The 13,984-nt window shown below is 36.1% G+C and overlaps 1 long non-coding RNA gene across 1 annotated transcript; it reads left to right on the top strand.

Moving 5' to 3' along the window:
* Positions 1 to 11,196: 11,196 nt before the first annotated feature.
* Positions 11,197 to 12,515, top strand: LOC109219579. Its single transcript, XR_002066959.1, has 2 exons — positions 11,197 to 11,357; positions 12,188 to 12,515. It is a non-coding gene; the product is annotated as an uncharacterized LOC109219579 (long non-coding RNA).
* Positions 12,516 to 13,984: the final 1,469 nt, after the last annotated feature.

The following is a 13,984-nucleotide window of genomic DNA, read 5'->3' as shown; positions in this document are numbered from 1 at the left end:
TACTGATTTAAGCAAGCATAAACTATTGTGAGACAATTATGTACTTTTATAAAAAAAAATCTTTATCCATATACATAATTATTAATCATGTTAATACTTACTTCACATTAGATTCAAATTCGAAAGTTCACTAAGTTCCCAATCATCATCTGAATTCTCATATGTTGTAAACATAACATAGTAAATCATATAAGCAAGCTTATCTTAAATCACATAAATTCAAGACAAATATAGAATTATTCAATAACATGAAATATTGAATTGTTAATTTATACAAGTATACATACAAGTTAGTCAGATATAGACAACTATTATACAAATTAGATACATATTATCACATTAATTGACGCTTATGAACATGAATGGATGAAATAAAATTTTATGCAAGTCATCAGGCAGTAATATTTTCGCTCTTGGAACTATTGGTTTGACCAAATTTATTCTATTATTATTTCTCATAGGCAGTCCAAGGGAACGACACATAGTCTTCTGAACCTTCAAATCTATGTATTTATATACAAAATCTTGAACCGTCTTCCTATAAGATCATTTTAACTTGTGGTCAACTTCTTGCCATAATTTATCAAGCAATTCTTTATGGAAGTTATACTTAAATGGTAATGCAGACCATAAAGCCCTATACTTCTCTTCATCACTTAATAGACCACCAGTCCAAACAACTTCTTGAATTAACTTATTAATTCTAGTAATATTTCACAAAACTTGAAAGATCATCATCTTGTTCATTAGATTCCATCGGCAGATTGATCAAATTATCAATCATAGCCTTCACCCTTCTTCTTTGGTCCTTTGTGAAAACTCGTTTGGGTGTCCTTATCATCACCATAATTTTTCTGTTACACGTACAGAAAATATTATAATCACCATAAATATACATATACACACATGTATATGTCTTTATATATTATATATATGCACAAATGCATACATTAAAATGGTGACTGACGATAGTTTATTAATACATGTATTCGTTTAAGTTACTGTTATAATAAATTTTAAACCAATGTTAATGAATAGACACATAGTCTGCCATATCCAAAAGAGCAAGCAACTTATTACAGAAAAAACAAAAACAACGTCTTTAGTACTGAACTGTTTACTAAAAATAAAATTCTTCACAGTGTGAAATTTGAATTGATTGATAACCAAGGAAACTGGTTACGTATTGCCAACAGATGGCAAATCTTCAATCCATTTATGATAAACTAATGTCATACTATACTTATGTGTTTTTTACTTGTTACAGAGAAAAGAATCTCAGCAACACTTAACTTTATAACCAATTTACATTGTAGTGTAAATCTATCTTCAAAAAAAAAAAGAAAACCAAAAAAACAGAAAGTTCTAAAATAACAGAATAATTTCGGCGACAACATAGTCCCAAACAAAACCAAAAAATAATACTTGCAATAGATTGATTCATTAAAGTAAGGAATTACTTCCTTCATTATTAGGGTTACCAAACAGAAACCAATTATAAATTTTTTTTATGGGTTTCACTTCAATTAAGATGAAAACAAATTTCATCGTAGTGACGCATCAACGAGTTTTGAAAAAACTATTTACAGTGCGTTTCTTCAACAATAGTGTATTGGGGAAAATTACATTTATATATAAAGGTGACGTGTCAAGACACGTGAATTAGTCAAATGGTCAAAGAATCGTAATTAACCACGAGTCAGGAGTTACAACAGATACGAGCAAGGAAAGAGGAAGAGGCACGGGACATCAGACAAGTAACACGGCGCCCGTACCTATTTAAGTCATTTATATCCGAGAATCAGAAGGAATGAATCTGACAGCATACGAGGGTCCAAATATAATATTTGATAAGCATTAAATGCTGAAAACGTTAGAGAATCTGTCTTAAATGTAATGATTATGTAACGTAGCATTCAATGTCATTTATTGCCCATAATAACCTTATTATGACCAAAGCAAGGCAATTACATCTAAGATAGCTATAAAAGGAGAAGACTGAACAAATTGTAGGGACACGAAAAATCATCTGAATATACTTTGGTTTACCTGCTTTATTCAATTATATTCTGGCTATTCAAATTATTCTCTTTTATATATTATTGCGATTATCAGTAACCCGTGTTCTTCTAAAATATAGCTTTAGTCAAAATTCTATTTTTTGGTTAAACAAATTGGTTCCGTTACCGGAAATCTGATAATCCATTTTATTTTAGCCTAACTTCCCTTGTTGCGTCAACCATGTCGAACAATATTGACAACATTCAGGGAAACCAAGAAAATCAAACAACCCAGCAACTTGAGGGAAATCCACAGAACAACAACGTACTGATTACTTCTCCACAAGGCTCTCCACGGCGGTCTCGTGAAGGCACTCCTGATGGGTCTCATACAGATGGACAAGCTCAATTCGAGATGTAGAAACTATGGATGAGGCTTTACAAAAACTTATTGCTTCTCAAGTCAATAAAGCTCTTCAGGCTTTTGTTAGCCAATTACCTGCTGCACCACCTACACCCACACCAAATAACAACACTCTAGAGAACCCTTGTTCCGGACTCGTTAATTCAGGTAGTGGTGGAACCCCCAACGAATCACAGGAGGGAGAACCAGGTAATTTAGTTAATTCTAATTTATAGAATTTAGTACTAACATTGCAGAAACAGCTCAAGGAGCAAAATGACTGCATAGACCAAATACCCGGGGTGCCACCAGTGATCAAAGGGGTAGATATGGATAAATATTCACAACAACCTTGGAAGCCAAGTGCTGCCCCCCTTCCAATCCCAAAGAAATTCAAAATGCCTGAGATGCCAAAATACGATGGAACAACAGACCCGCGAGACCACGTGACTGCGTTCACAACAGGTGTAAAAGGCAATGATTTGACTAAGCAGGAGATTGAATCTGTATTAGTCAAAAAATTTGGTGAAACACTCACTAAAGGTGCACTAACATGGTATTATCTTTTACCCGAAAATTCTATAAATTCTTTTGCTGAGCTTGCAGATTCTTTCATCAAAGTACACTCGGGAGCCCAAAAAGTCGAAAAAAGAATGGAAGATATTTTCAAGATCAAACAAGGGGACTCAAAATTGCTTAGGGAATTTGTGGACAGATTTCAGCGTGAAAGAATGACATTGCCACGTGTACCGGATAACTGGGCAGCTATAGCATTCACGAGCAATTTGAATGAAAAAAGCTCAGAAGCTACGAGGCGACTCAAGGAAAGCCTTCGAGAATTCCCAGCTACAACATGGAATGATGTTTACAATCGTTATAGCACAAAATTGAGGATTGAAGAAGATATTATTTCACGACATCAAAAAGAAGAAAAGGTAAGCTCAAGACGGGCTGAAAACGAAAAAAGGTCCGGTAAAAACAGGTACGAGCCATACATGGGACCTGCGGGAAGAGACTCACGGTCAAAACAGGATAATCAGAGGTACGATCACAAATCAAGGAATAGAGAGTCAGGCTCATTATCAAGATTTGGGAGTGACCGAAGCGCACGTGAGCCACGAGACAATGATGAAGGTCTAAAGGCAAGGTTTGGCGATTATAATTTCAACGCGAGCACTTCTGAACTCGTGGCTATTTTAAGAAGCATGGGAGATAAGGTACGGTGGCCCAAGGAAATGAGATCAAATCCAAACAGACGAAACCCTGATCATTGGTGCGAATTTCATAATGATCATGGGCATAAAATAGCAGATTGCAGGTTTTTGCAGGGTGAAGTTGATCATTTGTTAAAACAAGGATATCTCACTGAGTTATTTAGTGAGAAAGGTAAACAAGCATACATGAAGAACAGGCAGGAGCCTCCAAAACCAGCTTCTCCCAAAAGAACTATCAACGTTATAAGTGGGGGTGAAGACATCAATGGTATATCATATACTGCTACTAACAAAATTTCAGAAGTAACAATTACCCAAGGAAAACGGGTGCGGCAAGTTTTAGAAGAAGACAACATTACATTCAGTGATGCAGATGCAGATGGCGTATTAACTCCTCATAACGATGTACTGGTAATATCTTTAATTGTATACGATACTAATATAAAACGAGTTTTGATTGATCTAGATAGTTCCGTAAGCATTATTCTATTAAGAGTATTACGTGAGATGCAAGCTGAAGAAAAAGTAATACCAAAGGCACATACTCTATCCGGGTTTGATAATTCCAGCGTCGTTACGAAAGGAGAGGTAACGCTCACCACATTTGCTGAAGGAGTCGTCAAAGATACAAAGTTCCAGGTAGTAGACATGGAGATGGCTTACAATATCATTCTTGGGAGACCATGGATCCACGAAATGGACGCCGTTCCTTCAACCTTGCATCAAGTCATTAAATATTCAGCGCCATGGGGAATATGTCAAATCAGTGGAGATCAACAGACATCTAGGAACATCAACTCCGTGGCAGATTCAAGTACGAAGGGTAAAAAAAATAGCAATTACAGAAGTCAGTTGAGGATAACATAGCGTCAACCTCAACTGAACAAGAACAAACAGATGTAAATTCAAGGCCCGATTCCATTCAAGAACAGAGGAAAATGAAAACATCAAAACGACAATAGAAGAGCTGGAGGCTGTGGTTTTGTTTATACACTGGCCGGAGAGAAAAGTGTATATAGGAGCCAATCTTAGCCCGGAGGTGAAGCGTAAGTTAATTGAATTTTTAAAAGCTAATGCAGACTATTTTGCTTGGTTCCATACTGACATGACACCGGAGGTGATGACTCATAAACTAAATGAAGATCCCTCATTTCCTCCAGTCAAGCAAAAGAAAAGAAAGCAAGAAACTTTCAAGAATCAGGTGATTCAAGAAGAAGTTCAAAAATTGCTAAAAATTGGCTCTATTCGTGAGGTAAAGTATCCTAACTAGTTATCCAACACTGTTGTAGTTCCAAAGAATAACGGTAAGTGGCGGGTTTGCGTAGATTACACAGATCTTAATAAAGCCTGCCCTAAAGATTCTTTTCCACTGCCACACATAGATCAATTGATTGATGCAACTGCAGGTCATGAACTATTAAGTTTTTTAGATGCATATTCAGGGTATAATCAGATTAAAATGGATCCAGGAGATGAAGAAAAAACTTCCTTCATAACAGACAGGGGGACTTACTGTTATAAAGTAATGCCCTTTGGTCTAAAGAATGCAGGCGCGACGTATCAGAGGTTAGTTACCAAAATGTTTCAAGAGCATTTAGGTAAGACTATGGAGGTATACATAGATGACATGCTTGTTAAAACTCAGTATTCAAAAGATCATATATCGCATCTGTCTGAAACGTTTAAGATTTTGTGAAAATTTAATATGAAGTTAAACCCCGAAAAATGTGCATTTGGTGTTGCGTCAGGTAAATTCTTGGGTTTTCTTGTTTCTAACCGTGGTATTGAGGTGAATCCTGCACAGATTAAGGCCATTGAGGAAATCCCTGATATACTTTCGAGCAAGAAAGAAGTTCAAAGATTAACAGGGAGGATTGCAGCCTTGGGAAGATTCATTTCTAAATCGTCAGAGAAATGTTTTAAATTCTTCTCAGCCCTTAAAAAGCAGGATCATTTCGAATGGAATGAGGAATGTCAACAGACATTCAAGGATTTGAAAGCATACTTATCAAATCCACCTTTGCTAGCAAAACCAAAGGCTGGGGAAAGATTGCTCATTTACCTTGCTGTTTCAGAACTAGCGGTAAGTGCGGTTTTGGTTCGAGAAGAACAAGGTAAACTATCCCCTATCTATTATGTTAGTAAATCTTTGTTAGATGCGGAAACACGGTATCCTCAATTGGAAAAGCTTGCACTCGCATTAATCATGGCATCTAGGAAATTAAGGCCTTACTTTCAATGTCATCCTATTGTTGTAGTAACCAGGATCCTTTACGTAATATATTGCATAAGCATGAATTATCAGGTAGGTTGGCTAAGTGGGCAATAGAGTTAAGTGAATACGAAATCACGTACCAACCTAGAACTGCTATAAAATCACAAGTGTTAGCTGATTTCGTGGCTGATTTTAGCCACGACATGCAATTAGAAGCACAAAAAGAATTACAGGTGCTCAATGGAGCTAATCCAGGAACTTGGACTTTATTCGCTGATGGTTCATCTAATATAAAAGGAGCAGGTTTAGGGATTGTTTTGGTACCACCTACGGGTGAAACCATTCGACAAGCTATCAAATGTCATTCAATAACTAACAATGAGGAAGAGTATGAGGCTGTGATTGCAGGTTTAGAATTGGCTCGAGAACTTGGCATAAATCAGATTATAATCAAAAGCGATTCACAACTCGTGGTTAATCAAATGCTGGGGACTTATACAGCCAGGGAAGCAAGGATGCAACAATATTTAGAAAAGGTACGGGAGTTAATAAAGCAATTTCAAACTTGGAAAGTTAAACAAATACCAAGGGATGAAAATCTTGAAGCAGACGCTTTAGCTAATCTCGCATCTGCGGCTGACGTGGCAAGCGATGCAAATGCTTCGGTTATTCATTTATTTCATTCAGCTCTCGACCCTGATAAAAATGAGGTAAATTTTAATAATTTAACGTGGGATTAGAGGAACGAGATCGTTGCTTTTTTTGTAGTATGGAACCGTCCCTGATGACAAGAAAAAAGCCCATGCACTTCGAAAAAAGGCTGCTCGCTACTGTTTAAATCAAGGCAACCTATATCGTAAAATGTTCGGTGGCCCCTTAGCTAGATGTCTTGGACCTTCTCAAACAGAGTACGTAATGAGGGAAATACACGAGGGGCATTGAGGAAATCACGCCGGAGGAAGATCATTGGTAAGAACCTTAATCAGGGCAGGTTACTACTAGCCAAAAATGGAAGAAGAAGCGGAAAGTTTCATGGCCAAATGTGATAAATGTCAAAGGTACGGTAACAACATGCATAGACCCGCGGAATTATTACATCTGGTCATCGCACCATGGCCATTCATGAAATGGGGAATGGATATCGTGGGTCCATTACCACAAGCAAAAGGACAGGTAAAATTTCTACTCATACTTACTGATTATTTTACTAAATGGGTAGAGGCAGGAGCCTTCAAACAGGTACGAGAAAAGGAAGTCAAAGATTTTATTTGGCGAAACATCATATGTCGATTTGGTGTACCAAAGGAGATCGTATGTGATAATGGTCCTCAGTTTATAGGAGCTCAAATCACAGAATTTTTTCAAAGTTGGCAAATTAAAAGGATTACGTCCACACCTTATCATCTGGTAGGTAATGGGCAAGCAGAGTCAACAAACAAGGTTATTGTCAATAATTTAAAGAAGCGTTTGGAAGAATCAAAAGGAAATTGGCCAGAGGTGCTACCTGGTGTTTTATGGGCGTATCGCACAACAACGAAAACGAGCACAGGGGAAACACCTGATCTTCATTCATTAAAGTCAGGCTGCTATGGCTCTCCAGTTTTGCTTTCTCGATTGGGACAATTAAAGGCTCGAGCCAAACGTCAGCTTGACCTGACTTCCTTAAGAGGGTGCTATCAGCAGGAATTTCAACAGTTACGCTCCTCATAGCAGTACTTCTACTTGAAGAACCCACCTCCGTATAGTGAACGATATGTGGGGGAATTGTCAAAGGAAGAGCGGTGGAAGGAGTAAAAATAGTAGAGGGAGGAACAGAAACAGTTGAGGCAGGTAAGGAAAGAATCACAGGCGCGGGAGTAGAAAAGGAAGATAAGGGAAGTTCATCTAAAACAGGCCCTAAGTTTCCACTATCAAAACCACTGATAAAAAGTTGATCAATGGACTCACGAGTATCATGTGGAGTGACGTCATCATTAGGAATAATAACAAGGGTATCAACAGGCTCGGAAAGAGGAAGACGAGATGAGATTTCAGCTTCGTCGTCAGGTACAACACGTCTTCTAGCTCGTGGTCTCGTCACCAGGGAGCCTCCTTCATCCTCTTCTTCTGAGTCTTCTTCTTCAGTAGCTTTTCTTTTTGCAGAAGAAGAACCCAAGATTCTTTCTCGGGCTGAAGAGGTACGAGTACCCAAAGAGTCACGAGAGGCTGCAACTGCCTCAGCAGTAACCCCTCGAATAGCAAATCCTGATAAAAAGAAGGATAAAAGTTAGAGCAATAAAAGAAAATATTTACATACGTGAAAGATAAAATAAAAACTCTTACCATGAGTCTTTACTTTCCAACGTAACGGGTGGAAAGGTTTTTCCATGACCTACCCTCCATTGGAGCGGCCCTCAATAATTTTTCTACCCAACCACGAAAGTTTGGCACATTCTCCACAACACCCATGGTTGCTGAGAAAAGAAAAGAAGCAACATTAGAGAAATTAATAAGCTTGAGAGAAAAAGGCACGAGAAAGATATAACACTTACGTGCAAAGTTCCACTTCTCAGGGAAGGGAACGTTATCTTCACCCACTAAACCAGCAGTGGGGGCAGCAACAAACCGAGAATACCAGCCACGGTCTTTATCATCTTCGGGGCTCACTAAAACCCTCTTGCTCCTGGCTGCTAGGGTAAAAATGCCATTACGGAAAAGCCTAGGGGAGTAGAGGTGAATTAGGTGGGGGAAAGTAAAACCAACATCTGCCAAGTTGGCGAGGTGCCTCAAACAGGCGACAGCCTCCATACAATTGGACCGATTTGACCCAAACAAACGTAGAAAAAATGGCAAAAATCTAGAATGACCGGGTCAATGGCTGGTTTGAACCCTAGAGTAAAAGGGTATGTATAAACAAAAGAGAATCCAATCATGTACGAAGTGATCCTCTGATTTGGATTAGGAATGATAATGGGCAAATCATCACTCCAGTAACAGTCCTTGCGAACTATAGGAGCTAGAATTTCTGTAATTTGAGTAGGGAAAGCATCGGCACAATCTAAAGTGGCAACTTGGTTCCTAAGAGATTCCCTATCATGATGAAAAGATAGTTCTGTTGGGACTATCTCTTCAACTAAAGGCTCACGTAAAGGCTCAGAGGGTTCTTTGTTCCTAGAAGAAGACCTTTGAGAAAGGGATTCCTAGAAGAAGACCTTTGAGAAAGAGAACCTCTAGTTCTAGAAGAGGGACCAGAACTAGGAGAAGGCATGGATGTGCTACCACCGCGAGCAGACCCTAAGCTATGAAGTCTACCACCTCTTCTATGCCTGATGGGGGCATTGGGGAAGTTATCTAAAATAGGAGTTCTCCTAGGGTTAGGGTTTGATGAAGTCATGGCGAAGAAGATTGAAGTGAAGACGAAGTGAATAGAGATTTGAAGAATTGAAGTGTTCAATACGCTTTATGTGGTAAAAGACAAGAAAAGAAATTATATTTATACTGATGGACAACCGGCAAAAAGAAAAAATACAATGATGGAAGGACCATAATAATGATAACTGACACTTCGTGAACAGGAAAGCCGAAAAGAAAGCCTAAGAAAGTGCTGCAAAACTGTAGAGCTAATAAGAGGATGACACGTGTAAAAACGCATTAAATGGAAGTGACAATTGAAGCGTCAATTTTTTCAGAGCATTAATGGTGACAAAAATTCTCTTTTAATGAAATCCACTTCCCAAATATTCAACTGATGAATAAATGGAAAGTGGGGGGACTATCTGTATTGGGAAAAATTACATTTATATATAAAGGTGACGTGTCAAGACATGTGGATTAGTCAAATGGTCAAAGAATTGCAGTTAACCACGAGTCAGGAGTTACAGCAGATACGAGCAAGGAAAGAGGAAGAGGCACGGGACATCAGACAAGTAACACGGCGCCCGTACCTATTTAAGTCATTTATATCCGAGAATCAGAAGGAATGAATCTGACAGCATACGAGGGTCCAAATACAATATTTGATAAGCATTAAATGCTGAAAACGTTAGAGAATCTGTCTTAAATGTAATGATTATGTAACATAGCATTCAATGTCATTTATTGCCCATAATAACCTTATTATGACCAAAGCAAGGCACCTACATCTAAGATAGCTATAAAAGGAGAAGACTGAACAAATTGTAGGGACACGAAAAATCATCTGAATATACTTTGGTTTACCTGCTTTATTCAATTATATTCTGGCTATTCAAATTATTCTCTTTTATATATTATTGCGATTATCAGTAACCCGTGTTCTTCTAAAATATAGCTTTAGTCAAAATTCCATTTTTGGTTAAACAAATAGGTATTCCTAAAATAGAATCAAACAATGACAAGAAAAACAATGAGGACAGACTGTCGCTTCCAATGCTAACCAATTTTCACATTGTAAAAAAAATACAGAACATACAATTTTGAAACTGACTAGAAAACAAGTAACCTGGCTCTGATGCCAATTAAGAATTAAATCAAACACATAGTTTGCAGGATCAGTGTATTTGTTTCACTAGTCACATAGTTCAATCACATGTTAACACACGAATTAAACTATAAAGTTCACAGTCTATGATCGTACCTTGTTACAGAGATTCGTTCCAAGTGTTTCGCAGAAGAAATCTTCACAAGATCTTCATTGGAACTCTTTAGAATTTTGTGAGACAAGAAAGAGATTTTTTTCTGTTGAAGGAGGAGAGAATTCAATATCTGAATTTTCACGCATACTCCTCCTTTTATTGAACAGATACGACACAACGGTTTAGGGAGTCCTTACCGTTGTGTCTCTTCTTTTGTTTTTAATTAGATATTATATATATATATATATATATAAATATATTTACTTATTAAACATGGACTGGATTGGCCCATATGGGTGGCCCAAATCTAATTTCTTTCAGTTTTGGTAGGTCAAATTAGCAATATATGATATTGGAGTGCAGGCTAGTAGATTTGGACATTAGTGTTATCACTCTCAAGTCAAAAGGGAATCGCACTCGTGTCCTGACGTCATGCAACATGACAAGGTATTCTTATCTTTATCGCTTTAGTAAATAAGTGTGCTTTGGGTTTTCTTTTTTCTTTTTTCTTTTTTCTTTTTGGAGTAAAGGGTTTCAATGAAATGAAAAAATTTAGAAATTAAAAAAGGACTGGCGAGATGTAGTAATATGCAAATTATCAAAAGTATCTTTTTAAACGAGAGATGGTGAGAGTTTAGAATATATTCTTCATTTTAAATTGAGAATGTTACCATTAAATTGTACATTTTTATTAAATATATTTAACAAAAGTGTATCACATGCATGTGACCTTTTTTATTTTTTATATCTCCTCTTTTTTCTGTTTGCTTAATCATTCTCCACTTCAAAAAGAAGCCCATAAAAAAGAGAAGCAGACTTTACCCTCTTTTAAGCTTCTCAAAACTCTCTCTACCCTCTCTGTATATATGAGTTTTTGTTTTGTTTCATCAGAATTATAGGGGAAATCCAATCTAAATAGTTTTGCTCGACAAGGTATGTGAAAATATCCTTTTCTTCTTTTACTTTCTCTGTCTCAATTTATATAATTCATTAGATTACTGATACAAAAAATATTCAAATATTAAATTCGACTTTTATATACTCCCCATAATCTAGAAAAATTTCGTGGGAAGGTTAAAGAAAGAACTTGTTCTTCTGATGTTGAGAATTCTTTCAATAATTCTGAGTCTGATCTTTTCAAAAAAGTGCGTACAGTACTATGTGATGTACTTTCCTTTTTAGTATGTCCGACAATGAATTGTATCTTTTTATGCTTAAAAATAATTTAATTTTAAACTTTTTATTTTACAGATTATTATAGCTGCATGAATGTTTATGACCTGTTTTAGACCACACATTTTAATTTTTTTTTTTCTTTCTTTAAGCTTTGAGCGCAATCAAACTCCATCATCTAAAATAAGCTGGAATGAGTATCTCTATTACGACTATATCAAACAAATCAAACCAAAAAATCTTACTTTTTAATTTTATGATAAGCTTTTTATGGTGAATATGAGCCCAAATTGGTCTAAGCTTTTGAATGGGTTAATTTGGAATTTCGCAAATTAATTTGCCAATGAACATGCACCTAGTATTAAAAAAAATTAGATACATACTCAATAGATTATAGTATTTTTATGGGCTAAAATTTAACAACTACATTCAAGAGGATTTGTTTTGCATTTTCCAAAAATTTCTTCCTTATTTCTAATACATTTTTCCATTTTATTGTCCCCTTTGATTGTACAGAAGGATCCTATCTTATTCAATAAAGAATAAATAATTGATATTGTTTTTTGAAAAATTTATTTTCGTATATGCAGGAGGAGAGAGCAAAAATTGCAGTAATAGAAGAAGATGGATGTAATTGTCATTTCATTGCCTTTGGTCATATTGATATTGATCGTAGCCGTTGTTTGTTATCTATGTGGAAGATCTTGTTAATCAATGATACATAGACTACTATGAACCCTACGAAGAAGAAGAAGTTCAAAGAGAAGGACAAATGTAATCTTATTTACTAATGCGTATTGAAATAGAAAAGTATGTTTAAGCAGATTCAGATTCAGGAGTCCAGAAATTTATTATATGTAAGTGAATTTCTCAACTAATAATATATGATATGGATCAAAGTTATTGAGTTCTGTCGAATCTGTTCTTCCCATGCTAGCTTTGTCCCTGCAATATTTAAGCTATTTATAGACCATCCTTTAAATTTGCTTCATACAAATCAATTAAATTTGTATTTTTAGGCCTTACTTGAATTGATTGATTCCTCTTTTATCCTAATATCTCTCTTACTGGTTATCTTCATTAACTGCGTTTTTTTCACGTTACGTTGAGGATCTGAACTGCTCAGTGAATAATGTCAAATCCCGCCTTACTTGGATTGATTGATTCCTCTTTTATCCGTACTTCCGTACTGATGAATTTTTTTCACATCTTGTCGTGTTGACTTATGAGTAATTCCGGTACGAATGATCTCGATATCAAATGATTTCCTGACTCAAATATAATCTGATAACATTCAAAACGTGTTAAGATTTGATTTGTTGATATAATAAGTCCACTTTTTACCAATACAATAGTAATTAAATTCCTGAATTTTGAGTCTTGGATGATTACGGAGAATAAAAGAATTAGCTTGAGGCATGTCAAGGACATTGTCCTTAAGGATATTTCGCCCACGCCGTGATGAATAAAATTAGGCGTATCCCCCAGGATTCAACAAGCTCTTCTAGTATAACTAGGAGCATAAACAACAAAGATTTATGAGAAGAAAGCCCAGCACAAAGGAATGAGAAGAAAAGTTTTTACTTTTTCACATCCTCCAAAACAAAACACCAACCTATACTTATATATAGATAGTATTTATATATAGTCCAAAAATGAGATGGACATCTCATAGGTAATGAAAAACGTTAAACTCCATTAAGGAGTCAAATGTCAAAACGTCAAATTCATTTAAGGCTATCAACTTTAAAATCATTTAAGACCAAAGAAGCATTAGCTATCAAAGTTAAGGAAATGTTATCAAAATTAACTGGGTTCTAAATGGATTTTCAAGAAGAAAATGAAAGTTGATGGTACTATTAACAAATACAAAGCAAGACTTGTTGTCAAAGGATTTAGACAGCGATAACGTCTTGACTATTTTGACACATACTCGCCGGTAATAAGAATTACATCCGTTCAGATGCTAATAGCGTTAGCTGCCTTGTATGATCTTCAAATCCATCAAATGGATGTAAAAACAGCCTTCTTAAATGGTGATTTAGAGGAAGAAATTTACATGGACCAACCTGAAGGGTTTGTGGCTCCGGAAAAAGAAAAGAAGGTGTGTCGACTTGTTAAGTCTCTTTATGGACTAAAACAAGCACCCAAGCAATGACATGCGAAATTTGACCAAACAATGTTGTCAAATGGCTTTAAGATTAATGAATGTGATAAATGTGTTTACATTAAGAACGTTCCAAATCATATAGTCATTGTTTGCTTATATGCTGATGATATGCTAATAATGAGCAAAGACATTGCCGACATTCAAGCTACTAAGCATATGCTTGCTAGTAAGTTTGATAATGAAAGACTTAGGAGTTGCCGATGTAATCTAGGAAATT

This window comes from Nicotiana attenuata, unplaced genomic scaffold (genome assembly GCF_001879085.1).
Source record: "Nicotiana attenuata strain UT unplaced genomic scaffold, NIATTr2, whole genome shotgun sequence".
Lineage (NCBI taxonomy): Eukaryota > Viridiplantae > Streptophyta > Magnoliopsida > Solanales > Solanaceae > Nicotiana > Nicotiana attenuata.
The sequence above is the reverse complement of the archived record's forward strand: the minus strand, read 5'-3'. Positions and strand labels throughout refer to the sequence as shown.